This window comes from Bos javanicus, chromosome 3, assembly GCF_032452875.1.
Source record: "Bos javanicus breed banteng chromosome 3, ARS-OSU_banteng_1.0, whole genome shotgun sequence".
Lineage (NCBI taxonomy): Eukaryota > Metazoa > Chordata > Mammalia > Artiodactyla > Bovidae > Bos > Bos javanicus.
This window is the reverse complement of record NC_083870.1, coordinates 94,039,543-94,056,281: the sequence shown is the minus strand read 5'-3', so window position 1 is coordinate 94,056,281 and position 16,739 is coordinate 94,039,543. Positions and strand designations below refer to the sequence as shown.

Sequence of the window (16,739 nt, the reverse complement as noted above, 5' to 3'; positions counted from 1 at the left end):
AGGACAGTGTTACTCTGATTCTATGAACACACATGCAAAAAATCATCAATGAAATACCAGCAAACCAAATTTAGCAGCATATTAAAAGGATTATACACCATGACCAAGTAAAATCAAGTAAGATTTATCTTCAGAATGTAAGGGTGATTGAATGTATGAAATATCAATCAATGTGATAAGCCACATTAATAGATTGAAGGAAAAGAAAAATTACATGATCATCTCAACTGATGCAGAAGGAAGCATTTGACAAAATCCAGCACCTTTTCATGATGAACTAGTAATAGAAAGGAACTTCTTCAACATGGTAAAGGCCAGCTAGCAACAACAACAAAAAAACCTAAAGTAAAACAAAAAACACACAACTAACATCATACCCCATGAAAGATTTTAAAAATTTCCCCCTAAGATCCAGAAAAAACATCTGCTTTGTCACTTCTATTTAATAAGGTACTAGAAGTTCCAGCCAGAGCACTTAGGCAAGTAAAAGAAATAAAAGAAATCCAAACTGGGAAAGAAGTAAAATCATCTCTGTTTGCAGATGATATGATCTTAAATCATAAGATAATCCTAAAAATACACACAAAATCAAAGCTAATAAACAAATTCAGTAAGTTGCAAGATATAGAATAAACACACAAAGAATGCTATACAGTAGCAACGAACAATTCATAAAGGAAATTTAAAAAACAATTCCACTTACAATAGTATCAAAAAGAATAAATACCTAAGAATAAATTTAACCAAGGAGGCAAAAAAAAGTTAGTATACTGAAAACTACAAAACATTACTGAAAGAAATTAAACACTTACATGCAGCGACATCCCAGGTTCATAGATTCCTTGCGGTCTACCTTCCCTGCCTATCTCTTTCTTGCTCTTCTCTTTTCAAACTCTGATCACTACCTACGGTAACTAAGGAGTCAGAAAGAAAGAAAAGTCTAAGTTCACGTGTCCTACAGCCCAAGGGAGCAGAAGACTGGAAAACACACATTTTACAATGTTTATCATTCACTTCAGAAGAATTACATACTCCACCCTTTGGTGGCTAGTAAAGTGTCTGCCTGCAATGGGGGAGACCCGGGTTCAATCCCTGGGTTGGGAAGATCCCCTCGAGAAGGAAATGGCAACCCCCTCCAGTACCCTTGCCTGGAAAACTCCATGGACTGAGGAGCCTGGTAGGCTACAGTCCACGGGGTCGCAAAGAGTCAGACACGACTGAGCGACTTCACTTTTTTTCTTTCTTTCCCTTTGTTATTGAGCTTCCCTGGTGGTTCAGACGGTAAAGAATCAGCCTGCAATGCAAGAAACCTCGGTTTGATCCCTGAGTTTGGAAGATCTCCTGGAGAAGGGAATGGATACCTATTCCATTATTCTTGCCTGGAAAATTCCATGAACAGAGAAGCCTGGCGGGCTACAGTCCATGGGGTCAGAAAATTAAGGTCACGAGTCCCCAGAGCTGCCAAAAGCTGGAGACTGGCAAATATAAACTTCAGCCCACTGTGCACTCCCCCATTTGTTTCCTTCACTTAAGTCAATGCCAATGACCTACGTTGTTAACTGTACTATTAAGATGCCAATACTACCCAAAGTGATCTAAAGATTCAATGCAGTCATTATCAAAACCACAATGGCATTTTTTGCAGAAATAGAAAAACCCATGCTAAAAGTCATATGGAATTTCAAAGGACTCTAAATAGGCAAAACAATCTAAAAAAAGAAAAGTTGGAAGAGTTAACACTTTATTACTTCAAAACTTACTACACAAAGCTATAATAACCAAAACAGTCCAGTAATTGCATAAGAAAGACGTACAATGGAACAGAGCCAATAGATAAACCATCACACACATGGTCATTCAACTTGACAACGCTAATAGTATTGAATAGGGGTAAGGACAAATGGCGGAGAAGGTGATGGCACCCCACTCCAGTACTCTTGCCTGGAAAATCCCATAGATGGAGGACCCTGGTAGGCTGCAGTCTATGGGGTTGCGAAGAGTCGCACACGAATGAGTGACTTCACTTTCACTTTTCACTTTCATGCACTGGAGAAGGAAATGGCAACCCACTCCAGTGTTCTTGCCTGGAGAATCCAGGGACAGGGGAGCCTGGTGGGCTGCCATCTATGGGGTCACACAGAGTCGGACACGACTGAAGCAACTTAGCAGCAAGGACAAATGGTGATGGAAAACTGAATACACCTGTTCAAAGGAATGAAGCTGGATCCTGACCTTCTGCCAGTTACAAAAATTATCTCAAAATGGGTCAAATCAGACAAGACACTAAATGTAAAAAGATCAGACAGGGAAAGAACACAAATGACCATTCGAATCACTTGAAAAATTACAGAAAAACTATCATAAAACAAAATATATAACCATACAGATATGAAACAAAATAAGGAAATCTCTATTCTGCTATGCAGCGATACTGAAAATACACTGTTAAGTGAAAAAAAAAATAATATACACAGGCATCCATAATAAACTAATTTCTTGTAAGAAAGAGTACATACTTGTGTTTTCAGAAGTAAACAACGGAAGGATAAAAACAAAAACAAAAGAACAAAGATCTAAATTTAATCCCTATACTAAAACTATACCTTATACACTAAGTTACACAAACATACACATACATATAACCACATAAAAACTATAAATCTTCATAGTTTGGCAACATTTTCTAAATATGACATCAAAAGCACAGACAAAAGAAAAAAATAGATAAATTGGACTTCATCAAAATTTAAACTTTCATCCTTGACATCTACCTTGGCAGTGATTTTTTGGATTTGATATGAAGCAAACGCAACAAAAGCAAAAACAAAACAAGTGGGAATTCTCATGCAACTGCTGGTGGAACTAAAATGATGCAGCTGATGCAGAAAACAGTTGGAAGTTCCTCAAAATCTTAAACATGGAATTGCCATATGATCCAGCAATTCTATTCATAGGCATATATTCAAAAGAACTGAAAGTAGGGACTCAGATATTTGAACATCATGTTCACTGCAATATTATTCACAACAGCCAAAAGGTAAAAGCAACCAAGCATCTATTACCAGAATGGATAAACAAAATGTGATATATACATACAATGGAATATTTCTCAGCCATTTAAAGGAAAGAAATTCTGACACATGCTACAACATGAATGAACCTCGAGGACATCATGCTAAATAAGTCACTTACAAAAGGACAGACATTGCATGATTCCAATTGTATAAGACTGAGAATTAGTAAATTCATAGGAACAGAAAGCAGAACAGAAGTTATCAGTGGCTGGAGGTGTGGGAAACGGAGTCATTGTTTAACGGGTAGAGTCTCTGTTTGGGATGATTAAAAAAAAACTCTGGAAATAAACAGTGGTGATGGTTACACAACATCATGAATGTACTAATGTCATTGAGTTGTACACTTAAAAAGGTTAAACAGTAAACTTAATGTTATGTATCCTTTACCGTTATGGCTTCCCTGATAGCTCAGTTGGTAAAGAACCCACCTGCAATGCAGAAGACCCTGTTTCGATTCCTGGGTCGGGAAGATCCCCTGGAGAAGGGATAGGCTACTCACTACGGTATTCTTGGGCTTCCCTTGTGGCTCAGTTGGTTAAGAATCTGCCTGCAGTGCAGGAGACCTGGGCTTGATCCCTGGGTTGGGAAGATCCCCTGGAGAAGGGAAAGGCTACCCACTCCAGTATTCTGGCCTGGAGAATTCCATGGACTGTATAGTCCATGGGGTCACAAAGATTCGAACACAATTGAGCCACTTTCACTTTGATCCTTTACCACAATAAAAAAAAATTTAACTCAAAAAGTCAAAACAATGTGTATTAAGCTTATATAAAGTATCACAAAGCTCGATTTTTAAACATTTATCAACTCTAAAATAGCTAAAGGTTAAAAAAGCATAACTTTTTATATAGGTAAATCAACTGACAGAGATTTTATGATCAAAGGCATGTAGAACCACACCCCCTTATAGGCAAAACACTCTCTGACATACATCACAGCAGGATCCTCTATGACCCACCTCCCAGAATATCGGAAATAAAAGCAAAAATAAACAAATGGGACCTAATTAACCTTAAAAGCTTCTGCACATCAAAGGAAACTATTAGCAAGGTGAAAAGACAGCCTTCAGAATGGGAGAAAATAATAGCAAATGAAGCAACTGACAAACAACTAATCTCAAAAATATACAAGCAACTCCTACAGCTCAACTCCAGAAAAATAAATGACCCAATCAAAAAATGGGCCCAAGAACTAAATAGACATTTCTCCAAAGAAGACATACAGATGGCTAACAAACACATGAAAAGATGCTCAACATCACTCATTATCAGAGAAATGCAAATCAAAACCACTATGAGGTACCATTTCACACCAGTCAGAATGGCTGCGATCCAAAAGTCTACAAATAATAAATGCTGGAGAGGGTGTGGAGAAAAGGGAACCCTCTTACACTGTTGGTGGGAATGCAAACTAGTACAGCCACTATGGAGAACAGTGTGGAGATTCCTTAAAAAACTGGAAATAGAACTGCCTTATGATCCAGCAATCCCACTGCTAGGCATACACACTGAGAAAACCAGAAGGGAAAGAGACACGTGTACCCCAATGTTCATCGCAGCACTGTTTATAATAGCCACGACATGGAAGCAACCTAGATGTCCATCAGCAGATGAATGGATAAGAAAGCTGTGGTACACATACACAATGGAGTATTACTCAGCCATTAAAAAGAATACATTTGAATCAGTTCTAATGAGGTGGATGAAACTGGAGCCTATTATACAGAGTGAAGTAAGCCAGAAAGAAAAACATCAATACAGTATACTAACGCATATATATGGAATTTAGAAAGATGGTAACAATAACCCGGTGTATGAGACAGCAAAAGAGACACTGATGTATAGAACAGTCTTATGGACTCTGTGGGAGAGGGAGAGGGTGGGAAGATTTGGGAGAATGACATTGAAGCATGTAAAATATCATGTAAGAAACGAGTTGCCAGTCCAGGTTCGATGCACGATACTGGATGCTTGGGGCTAGTGCACTGGGACGACCCGGAGGGATGGTATGGGGAGGGAGGAGGGAGGAGGGTTCAGGATGGGGAACACATGTATACCTGTGGCGGATTCATTTTGATATTTGGCAAAACTAATACAATTATGTAAAGTTTAAAAATAAAATAAAATTTAAAAAAAAATTCAGTTTTGTAAATAAATGGGATTTCTAAACTAAATTACCTAAATCTTCATCTAAATCCCCATTAGCTAGGTTTTCTAGATTACTCAAGTCTTTTCCTTCTATGTTCATCTAGGTAAGCTTTTTTGGCCACTGGTCAAAGAAGCTGAGGTCACGCTTCTTTTCACCAGCAATTTGTTGATTAAAATAGCCTGAGGTCGTCAATTGTTTTTTGAGTTTTTTCCCCTGAGATATGGAGATCATCTGGATTCCCTAATTATCCAAGCCAGCTTTTCCTCTTGTTCCTTATAAACAAAAAATTAAGAATGAGCTCTATAGGAAGAGTTCTGTGATGCTAGATACTCCAGAAAGTTCCTCATTCCTCCAGTTTCAAGCAGCTCCTGGGTATTCGTATATAATAATGTAGCTAACACTTTTTAAGTGTGGTTTGCTGAGGAGACTTAGCTTGTCCCATAGGTCCAAAAACTGTGATATATATAACTGTGCTGGCCCTCCAATGCTTGTGCTTCTAACATCACACTCATTTTGAAATTTTACATCCATACCGTTTGGAATGGGCCAGGTTATGCTGTGATAAGAACTCCTACAACTAATGCTTATCATAACATAAACTGATTTAACTCATGCAAAATCCTTTTGGAATTAAGGTAACTCTCTAAGGCAGCTGTCCTTCATGCACTGGTTCAGCATGCCAAGCTGCTTTAATTTTATCTTACCTCCCATATTAGCAAAACAGAGGGAGAAGGAATAGCCTTTGTTCACATTTCATTTGCCAAAAAAAAAAAAATGCCACATGGCTACACCTAATTTCAAGGCAATAAGGAACACAACCCTCAGAATACCTCAAAATAAAGTAGTAGCAACAGGGCTTATCACATTAGTACAAGGTGAAATAAGCCAATCTCTTTGTCTCCACGTATGTTACTGTTTTCCTCCAATCCTTTTGTTCCAGGCTAATTTCATGGTCATGTGATCTGTGTAGTTATACAGGGCTCCATACTCAGAAAGACACTATGCTTGATTTAAAGCTCTCCTGTCATCAACTTGATATTCTTAATAACTTTATCTTTGAATTGGTGTTTTGTAGTGAAGTCTAATGGGACAAAGTAACAGGCAGAGGAGCAGAAGAGATACATGCAAAATGTCTATCTGCCATTGCTTTCTACTTTATTCTTACAGATTTGATGATGCCCTGTGAACATTCAGTAGATCCATGATGTGTAGGAGTTTAGCAAAACTCAAAGGGATATAAAGTAAGCATGTTGTCTACAACTAGGTAAGCAAGGGTAGTAACAGCCCAAGAAGTCACATTTTCTATTAAAATATAACTTTCTTCCCAGAGCAAAGGCAATTGATTCTAAGAAACATGAATTACCAAAAAGTCTATCACATCTTTTCTTACTCATGTTACTTCCCTGTATTAACTAACCACTTATGACAAAAGTGACAACAGAAGGAAAGGGAAAGACAGAGGAAGAAGCCACAGGTCCTTCACCTTTCAGTTCTGCCAAATCAAAGGTAGAGACTGTTGGTAGAATGTGCAAGAAACTAAATAAAAACAGCTGAGTAAGTTTTACACAGTGTTTTCCCTGTTCTGGTAAGAATGAAATATACATGTATAAGCTATGAAATAGCATCAATTTCACATAAGAGTTAAATAATCATATATTTGCATTTAAAACTGGCATTGCACAGTATAAAGATGAACAGTAAAATTCATGCTTAATATTAATAATTCAACAATTTCAATTGTTCTTTATTTAGAATGACATTAAAAAGTAAATAAACATGACAAGCTAAGATAAAGATCAAAGAAGAAAGAAAAAAACTTTATGTTTTAGTACCTTTAACAGCACTTTTTCCTGCCTTCTGAACTAGGGACTTTGTATTTTTATTTCTCAATATATCCTGCAATTATGTAGCTGGGCCTGCACTTGTTCAGATAAACAAATATAAACATGGAATGTGTTTTAACAAAGATAGTCAACATTAACACAGAAGGTGTTCAGTTTAAAGCTGGGAATACAAAGATAAATAATAGAATAGTCTCATGTATAAAAGAGGAGACAGTCATATAAACAAAGAATGACAATATTACATGACATATGTTAGGGAAACTCTGAGGAAAGAGCCTAAGTGAAAGTGTTCATCATAGAGGTAATTGAGCTGTGAAAGAATTTTTCACTTGAGAAAGGGAGTAAGAAGGAATAGGATCTGTATATACTAAATACATTTATAAAATTTTAACAAGTTTTTTAGGATGCAAAATGGCATATATAATGATTACAGGAGATGAACTGGGAATGTAAATCATTATACACATTTACATACCGAGTCAAGTTTAGACTTTAGCAAAAAGAAGCCATAGATTATGAGCAGAAGAGTGGCACAATTTCTGCTTCAGCTTAACTTCTGCAGAACAGGAAGACAGAGATAAGAGGAAAAAGAGATGCTACTAAAGTAAGTAAAAGTAATTACCAATTATTATTAAAAAGTATTAGGAGGTTATTTAGGATCTTATTACAAGCAATTTTGGTGGGATTGTGGAGAGGGAAAAGCTGTGTTGAAGGTAAATGGACTTCTTCCCAGAAGACGCTTTGGTATGGTAATAAGCACTGTAAATATCTAAGAGAAAGATCAAATTTGCAACATTTTCCAGATTTATTTGACCAAAAAACATTTTTTGCCAGGACAACCTATTAGCATCTGAAAGAACTGTGGGAAAAATTAGTTTTATAACACTGTTCTATGAAGCAGAAGGCCAGCACTAACAGAGAAAGGCAGAGGGCAGTAGAGGACTTAAGATCAGAGAAAAACAATACCAAAAGTGAGAAACAGGAAAGAAACCTGACTGAAATATTGCCAGGCTGGGTTAAAGGTCTAACTACATTATATAAAACACCTGTCTACTAGTTTATACAATGCAGATATTTAAATTCATTCTGGGTAGGGGATTAACATGGAGAAGGAAATGGCAACCCACTCCAGTGTTCTTGCCTGGAGAATTCCAGGGATGGGGGAGCCTGGTGGGCTGCCGTCTATGGGGTCGCACAGAGTTGGACACAACTGAAGCAACTTAGCAGCAGCAGCAGCAGGGAATTAACATAATGAATATTTCAATAGGGTATTGGATGGCATCACCGACTCGATGGACATGAGTTTGCGTTAAGCTCCGGGAGTTGGTGATGGACAGGGAAGCCTGGCATGCTGCACGGTCCATGTGGTCGCAAAAAGTCAGACACGACTGAGCAACTGAATTGAACACAACGGTGATGATACTGGTAAGTGGGAGGGATAAAACTCAAAAGAGGTTATACAAAAAGATGAGGGATAGATGAGAAACCTAAAGAAGTGAGAAAGAAGTATACAGATATTAAGGAGATTTTGGTTAGAAGTAGAACCATTTCTGAACCATATTAGTAGCCGTGTCAAAGAAAGTTGAATACCACTGGAATACAGAAATTAAGGAAAAATAAACTTAAGATGTCAAGTAACCTTCAATGTTACACTTCCAACTGCCTAATATGATATGAAGAATTATACCAAAGTTATCAGTGAATACAGGGGAGTGGCATAGAAGTTCCTAGATTGAAATGACAAAGTCAGGTAAGAAACAGCCAGTAGGGTACCAATCTTAAAAGAAGAGAAGCTGTAGAGGAAGATAGAAGAATAAACAGACACTAATTAGAAAAACATGGGTCTGGTTTTCCGGCTTTAAGGAAGCAGGTGTGAGAAAAACAAGCTACACCCCTCCTTAGAGGATTTAGAATAATGGTTCCCAGTTTTTTTTCTAACACATCCAAGAAATAGAATACATGTCCAATAGAAGTGAAGAGGAACACAAGAATGGGAGATGGGAAAGGCTAGCTGTGAGTGGTTTAAAAGACCTTCCAAAGCAATTATGAAATACCTTCCTAAGGAAGAGTACCTGTCATACAGCGAGAATCAATGGTTTAAAACTGGTACTATCACAGAAAGCGTAAATACAATTTGCAAACACAAACTAGCCATTTTTTACCTGTATGACAGAATACAAGACACTCATAACAATACCGTAAGTGGCTATAAAAGTACTGCAGCTCTTACAAATTTTTCAGTTTAAAAAAAGATTTGTTTTGAAGACACAGCATTACCTAACATATATATGTCTAATATGCCCATTCATTTATCTTTTCAAATCTGTAAAGTTAACACAGTCTGGTAGTGTTTCACTTTATTTACTGAGACACCCTGAGTATATGACTTGAGTAAAATGACACAAATGGGATTGGTTTATGAGAAGAAAGAAGAGACATATATTTTGGTTTTATATCATTAGATACTAAAATTGAGAAATTTTTAAAATACAAGAATACACTATTAACTTATTCTATAAGGCCAGTATTACCTTAGTACCAAATCCAGAAATTTCAAGACAACTATACACCAATGTCTCTTATGAAAATAGATGCAAAATCCTCAATAAATTCTAGCAAACCAAATCCAGCAATGAAAGGTTATATACTAGGATAAAGTGTATTCTAACCCAGGAATACAAGTTTGGTTCAATATGAAAACCAATCAATGAAATGCACCATATTAATAAAGGACAAAAACCACACAGTTGTTTCAACTGACACAAAAAAAGATTCTGATAAAATCTGATGTCCTTTCATAATAAAAAAAAACCTCAACAAATTAGGAATGGAAAGAAACTCTCATCAATCTGACAGAAAAACCACATGTGACATCACACTTAACGGTGAATGACTAAATGTTTTCTCCCCTAAGAACAGAAACAAGACAAAGATGTCTGTTGTCTTCACTTTGTTTTAATGTTATTTATTTATTTAGGCTGTGCAGCTTGTGGGATCTTAATTCCCCAATCAGGGGTTAAACCTGGACTCCACAGTGAAAGCACAAAGTCCTATCTACTGGACCGCCAGGAAATTCCCTACTGTCTTCACTTCTATTCAATACTGTACTAGCCAGGGCAATTAGGCAAGAAAAAGAAATTAAAAGGCATCCAGAATGGAAAGGAAGAAGTAAAGCGATCTGTATTTGTAGATGACATGATCTCATATATAAAGTCCTAAGGAATCTACAAAAAAGTAATTAGAGCTATAAATTAGCCTAGCAAGGGTGCTATCCAAGATCAACATACAAAAATCAATTGTATTTCTATATACTAGCAATGTAGAGTCCAAAATTCCATTTACAATTGCTTCAAAAAGAATAAAATACTCAGGAATAAATTTAACGAAGAAATACAAGGTTTTCTTCAAAAACTGACAAACAGATCCTAAAATTCACATGGAAATGCAAAGGACTAAGAACAGCCAAAACAATATTGAAAAAGAAAAGTAAAGTTGGAGAACTCACAACTTCAACTTCAATTTTCCAACTTCAAACTTTCTACAAAGCTACAGTAATCAAGACTGGGTGGGTGGTACTGCCATAAGCACAGACATACAAATCAATGGAGACTCCAGAATCAATTGAGAATCCAAAAATAAACAGAGACATTTATGGTCAATTGATTTCAACAATGATGCCAATACCATTCAACAAGGGAAATAACAGTCTTGCCGATAAGTGATGCTGGGACAACTGGACAGCCGCATGAAAAAGAATGAAGTTGGACCTCTACCTCACAGCACATATAAAATTATCTAAAAATGGGTCAAAGAACTAAATGTAGAAGCTAAAACTACAAAACTGTCAGAAGAAAACATAGGTGTAAATTTTTATAATCTTGGCTTATCTTAGATATGACTCCAGAAGCACAAGAAAAAATAAATATAACTTTATCAAAACCTAAAACTTGGGTGCTTGAAAAAACACACTCCAGAAAATGAACAAAATGGCAATTCCTCAAAAAATTAAACAAAGATTTACCACATGATCCAGCAATTCCACTTCTAGGTATACTTCCAAAGAACAGAAAGCAGGGACCCAAACAGATATTTTTATGCCCATATTCACAGAAGCATTATTCACAAAAGCCAAAAGTTAGAAGCAACCAAAGTGTCTATCAACAGATGACTGGAAAAACAAAATACGGTATATACATAAATACAACAGAACATTATTCAGCCTTAAAAAGGAAGGAAATTCCAACACATACTACAGCATAGAAGAACCTTGAAGACACTGTGCTAAATGAAGCAAACAAGTCACAAAAGGACAGATATTATATGATTCTAATTACATACAGTAGAGAAGGCAATGGCACCCCACTGCAGTACTCTTGCCTGGAAAATCCCATGGACAGAGGAGCCTGGAAGGCTGCAGTCCATAGGGTTGCTGAGGGTCCGACACGACTGAGCGACTTCACTTTCACTTTTCACTTTCATGCATTGGAGAAGGAAATGGCAACCCACTCCAGTGTTCTTGCCTGGAGAATCCCAGGGACGGGGGAGCCTGGTGGGCTGCCGTCTATGGGGTCGCACAGAGTCGGACATGACTGAAGTGACTTAGCAGCAATTACATACAGTAGTCAAAAGTCATAGAAACAGAAAGTAGAATGATGGCTGCTAGGGGTTGAAGGGAGGAGGGAATGAGGAGTTATTGCTTAGTGGGCACAGAACAGGAAAAAGGAAAAAGTTCTGAACATGGATAGTGGTGATGATTTGTGCAACACTGTGAATGTACCTAGTATCACTGAATATACACTTAATAATGATTAAAATGGTAACTTTTATGCATATTTTTCCACAATTCTTACATTTGAAAATGAATAGACAATTCACAAAAGGGGAGAACATTTTTGCATATCATTTATCTAACAAGGATCTAATATCCAGAATATATAAAGAACTCATAACAATAAGACAAATAATCCAATTTTTTAAATGAGCAAAGAATTTAAATAGACATTTCTCCCATATTTTAATATAAAAAGCCAACAGCCATATGAGGAGATGCTCAACATCATTAGTCATTAAGCAACTGCAAATCAAAACCACAATGAGATACCACTTCACCAGTTAGATAGCTGTAATTTAAAAGATGGACAATAACAAGTGTTGGTGAGGATGGGTAGAAATTAGAACCCTCATATATTACTAGTGAAAATATAAAATAGTGAAGCCTCTCAGGAATATAGTTCGGCAGGTCCTCCATAAAGTTAAACATAAATGTATCAAAACCCTCAGCAATTCCACTCCTGGGTATACATCCAAGAGAAATGAAAACATATATCCACACAAAAACTTATACATGAATGTTCAAAGCAACAGTATTTGTAACAGCCAAAAAGTGGGAAAAATCCAAATGTCTACCAAACAATGAATGGATAAACAAAATGTGGTATCTCCATAGAATACATTCCATACAATGTAGTATTATTCAACCATAAAAAGGAATGAAGTGCTAATACACGATATATTATGGATGAACCTTGAAAACATTATGCTTCAGTGAAAGAAACCAGGTACAAAAAGCCACATGTTATATGACTCTGCTTATATGAAACATCCAAAGTAGGCAAATCCAAAGACAGAAAAGCAGTTCAGTGGTTGTCAAAAGCTTGAGGGGGTGGGGGTGGGGGGGAATGCAGGGTGACTGCTAAAGGGCACAGGGTTTCTTGGAGGAAGATGAAAATATTCTGGAATTAAATAATGGTGATGGTTACATAAGCTTATGAACATACACTGAAAACCGCATGCCTTTTTTTTTTTTGGCCACACCTCGTGGAATGCGGGATCTTAGTTCCCCAACCAGGAATCAAACCCGTGTTCCCTGCATTGGAAGCATGAAATCTTAACCGCTAGACCACTAGGGAAGTCCCTGAACTACATGCTTTAAAAAGGTGAGTTTTACAGTACTGAAAATTGTATCTCAAAGCAAAAGCAAAAAAAACAAACACGATTACACATTCCAATAGCCATCAAAGCAATAATGTTTTCATACGTATCTATCATTCTACATTCCAGGTGAGAAAATGAAAAGGGAAAAGGGAAATATCTTAACATTCTATGAAAACAATTATGACTCAGAAACCCCAAAAAGATTCCCCACACATAGTTTGAATATCACTGACCTAAACCTAACACTCAGCACAAGACTGAGCTTAAATAGTTAATGACCAATCAATTTTAATGATAATTAAATTATTTAAACTACAATGTACAGCTAAGACTAACAAAATGCAATTAAATTTCATTGTCATGTTTAATTCATACTCTGTGTTCTTACAAGATAGTTTTTGACAACCTATGTGACTATTTTGAATTTAACACTCTCTGCATACTAAATTTTGACAACCTAAGCTTGACGTGCAACACAGCATAGTGGTTAAGAGCTCTAACTCTAGACTTAGACACCCACAGTTCAATTCCTGGCTCAGCAGCAAACTAGCTCTGAGATCTTATCCAAGCTATTTAGTCTTTCTGCAGCTACTTTCCTCACCTATAAATGCTGATAATTTATAAGCTGTTGTGAGGACTGAGGACTAAGATCTTTGGAAACAAATTAACAAATAATAACTATGCAGTAAGTTACTTATTATCATTGTAAATCAAATATCCATTTAAAACTACCAGACTATTGTGTCTGCCTCTTGAGAAATCTGTATGCAGGTCAAGAAGTAACAGTTAGAACTGGTTATGGAACACTAGACTGGTTCAAAATTAGGAAAGGCGTATGTCAAGGCTGTAGTATTGTCACCCTGCTTATTTACTTCATATGGAGAGTACATCGAGCAAAGTGCCAGGCTGTTTGAAGCACAAGCTGGAATCAAGATTGCCGGGAGAAATATCAATAAATTCAGATATGCAGACGATACCACCCTTATGGCAGAAAGCTAAGAGGAGCTAAAGAGCCTCTTGATGAAAGTCAAAGAGGAGAGTGAAAAAGCTGGCTTAAAATTCAACATCCAAAAAACAAAGATCGTGGCACCTGGTCCCATCACTTCATGGCAAATAGGTGGGGAAACAGTGGAAACAGTGACAGACTTTGTTTTGGGGAGCTCCAAATCACTGCAGATGGAGACTGCAGCCATGAAAGTAAAAGACGCTTGCTCCTTGAAAGAAAAGCTATGACCAACCTAGACAGCATATTAAAAAGCAGAGACATTACTTTGCCGACAAAGATCCATATAGTTAGGTTAAAGCTGTTTTTCCAGTAGTCATGTATGGATGTGAGAGCTGGACTATAAAGAAAGTTGAGTGCCGAAGAAGTGATGCTTTTGAACTGTGGCGTTGGAGAAGACTCTTGTACAGCAAGGAGATCAAACCAGTCAATCCTAAAGGAAATCAGTCCTGAATGCTCACTGGAAGGACTGATGCTGAAACTCCAATACTTTGGCCACCAGATGGAAAGAACTGGCTCATCAGAAAAGACCTTGATGCCGGGAAAGAGTGAAGACAGGAGAAGGGGACGACAGAGGATGAGATGGTTGAATGGCATCACCAACTCGATGGACATGAGTTTGAGCAAGCTCCAGGAGCTGTGATCGACAGGAAAGCCTGGCATGCTGCAGTCCATGGGGTCGGCAAAGAATCGGACATGACTGAGCGACTGAACTGATTATATGATTGAATTCCCTGAAGCAAGAGACTATCTTCAATAAGTTTATACCTCTAAAATGTAGCAATGTCTAGCATAAAGTACAAACCCAAAGGTTTGATGATTAAATGATGAATCAATGAGCAACCTGAGGCAGTTCCTCCTATAAAACTGGGAAAACACTTGATACATCTGAGAAGCAACATGGCCTATGTTATAATAAAACTACGCAGAGCTGCTTTCAATCTTTCTAACTCTATGATCTTAAGCAAATTAGCCAACATCTGAGTCAGAGATTCCTCATTTATAAAACAGGTTTCACAGGGGCGTTACACTGAACAAATAAAAAAAATACATGGACATGTCTAGCACAATGCCTGAAATAAAACAGGTATAAACTTAGTTTAGTGTAAAAAAATTCTAATTTACTTAGTTCAGCAAAAGCAATCTTAATTCCTCGAATATTAAGACGAGGAAAAAGTCTACATACCCTGCTTTACTACAGTATCCCTTCCCCTTGCCTGTTAGTCTTTCTAGAATTGTTCTTTTTTAGAACATATTTCTATCTGCAGTAACAACTTAATTCAACCATTTGCAGTTTACATTAGGAAGTAATACATCTCACTGAATTTGTTTTATCAAAATGGCCTTTTTTAAAAAAAAAAAAGGATAAAATTTATTGACATCAGCATTCATAGGTAAGTCTTATTTATAGCTTTTCTGACACCAGAAACTTGCTGCAGAAATAAAATGCATAACCTTTCCTACCCAAAGATCCTGATTTGACATTATATAAAGAATACAACATAATTAATCCTGTTTATTATGCATGTCAAGGTTAACTTTGAGGTCAAAAAGTTCTCCAATTACTCTTACTAAAATGACTCTGAGTACTCAAAACTAAAAAAAATTATCTTTAAACAGCTTTTTATTAATCAGACATTTATAATTACATATATAAAATTTTATTTAAAAAGGTCTAAAATTATAATGTAGACACTGTTCTGTTCCAGTTACATTGATTAAAATTAAATGTAATGTTAGAAGTGATTTACAATACTGAACTAAACTTTTGTGCATGATAACATCTTGTTAGTTTATCTGCTACAACCTAGGGAAATGAACACATTTTAATTTCTTTTTTGTATTTAGATTTTGCTAGACTTAAAACATTAAATGTTAATAACTTTTCACTTCCTTTTCTGTATTATTTCAAGGAAGCGCTATTTTTTCATTAAATGTGATCTTTTTAAAGCCTAAAACAACTTAAAATTCTTATCTGCCCCAAAGTATACAGTTTTTAAGATGCACTCTAAAATTTGTTTATAAAAGGATCATAGTACACTAGATACTAGTAAATTCATTGTCTTAAGCAGTTTTCTAAATGAATCAATATTTCATAATTTTACAAGTTGTGACTAATCAATACTAGGATGCAGTGTAGTGCAACAATTTCCAAGCAGACATATATACAAGGGTTCTGAGCCTAAAGAAAATTTCAGCGTACGTTTTACTCACACACAGAACATGCTGACTGATAGTAACCAAAAAAAAAAAAAAAATTAAAAAAAAACTATCCCACAATTCACCACCCTGATATATCATTCTCTCTAAATTATTATATCCAGGTGAGATTACCCAATTTTAATAACTAACAGTTCTCATCACTTTAAAACAGAAACAGGGTATGTTCTGTTTCACCCAGAGTTACACATTTCGGAACTACAAGACTTTGGGGGGGGGGGGGGGCGCCGATCTTCGGGAACAAAAGGTAACCTGATCCATTCCAGCTAATTACTAAATGCATACCAACAATACAAAATTCGAATTGCATTTCTGGACACTAAGATCACAAAGGGAGCAGAACGTCAAATGTGTAAGGAATTACTTTTGTATTAAAAATAATCAAAACGAAGAAACACGGTACGCCGAAACTAAGATCTCGCGCAAGGTACAACATTCATTTGATTAAAAAGTTGATCATCTAAAAAGAATTTAATCAATGTTGTTAAAATAACAGTAATTCATCGCATCCACATA

At 36.4% G+C, this 16,739-nt stretch overlaps 1 protein-coding gene across 10 annotated transcripts in view; it reads right to left on the bottom strand.

The window, feature by feature from the left end:
• TUT4 (terminal uridylyl transferase 4) overlaps positions 1 to 16,739 on the bottom strand; it is a 156,950-nt gene that overhangs the window by 124,791 nt on the left and 15,420 nt on the right. The window lies entirely within an intron of this gene.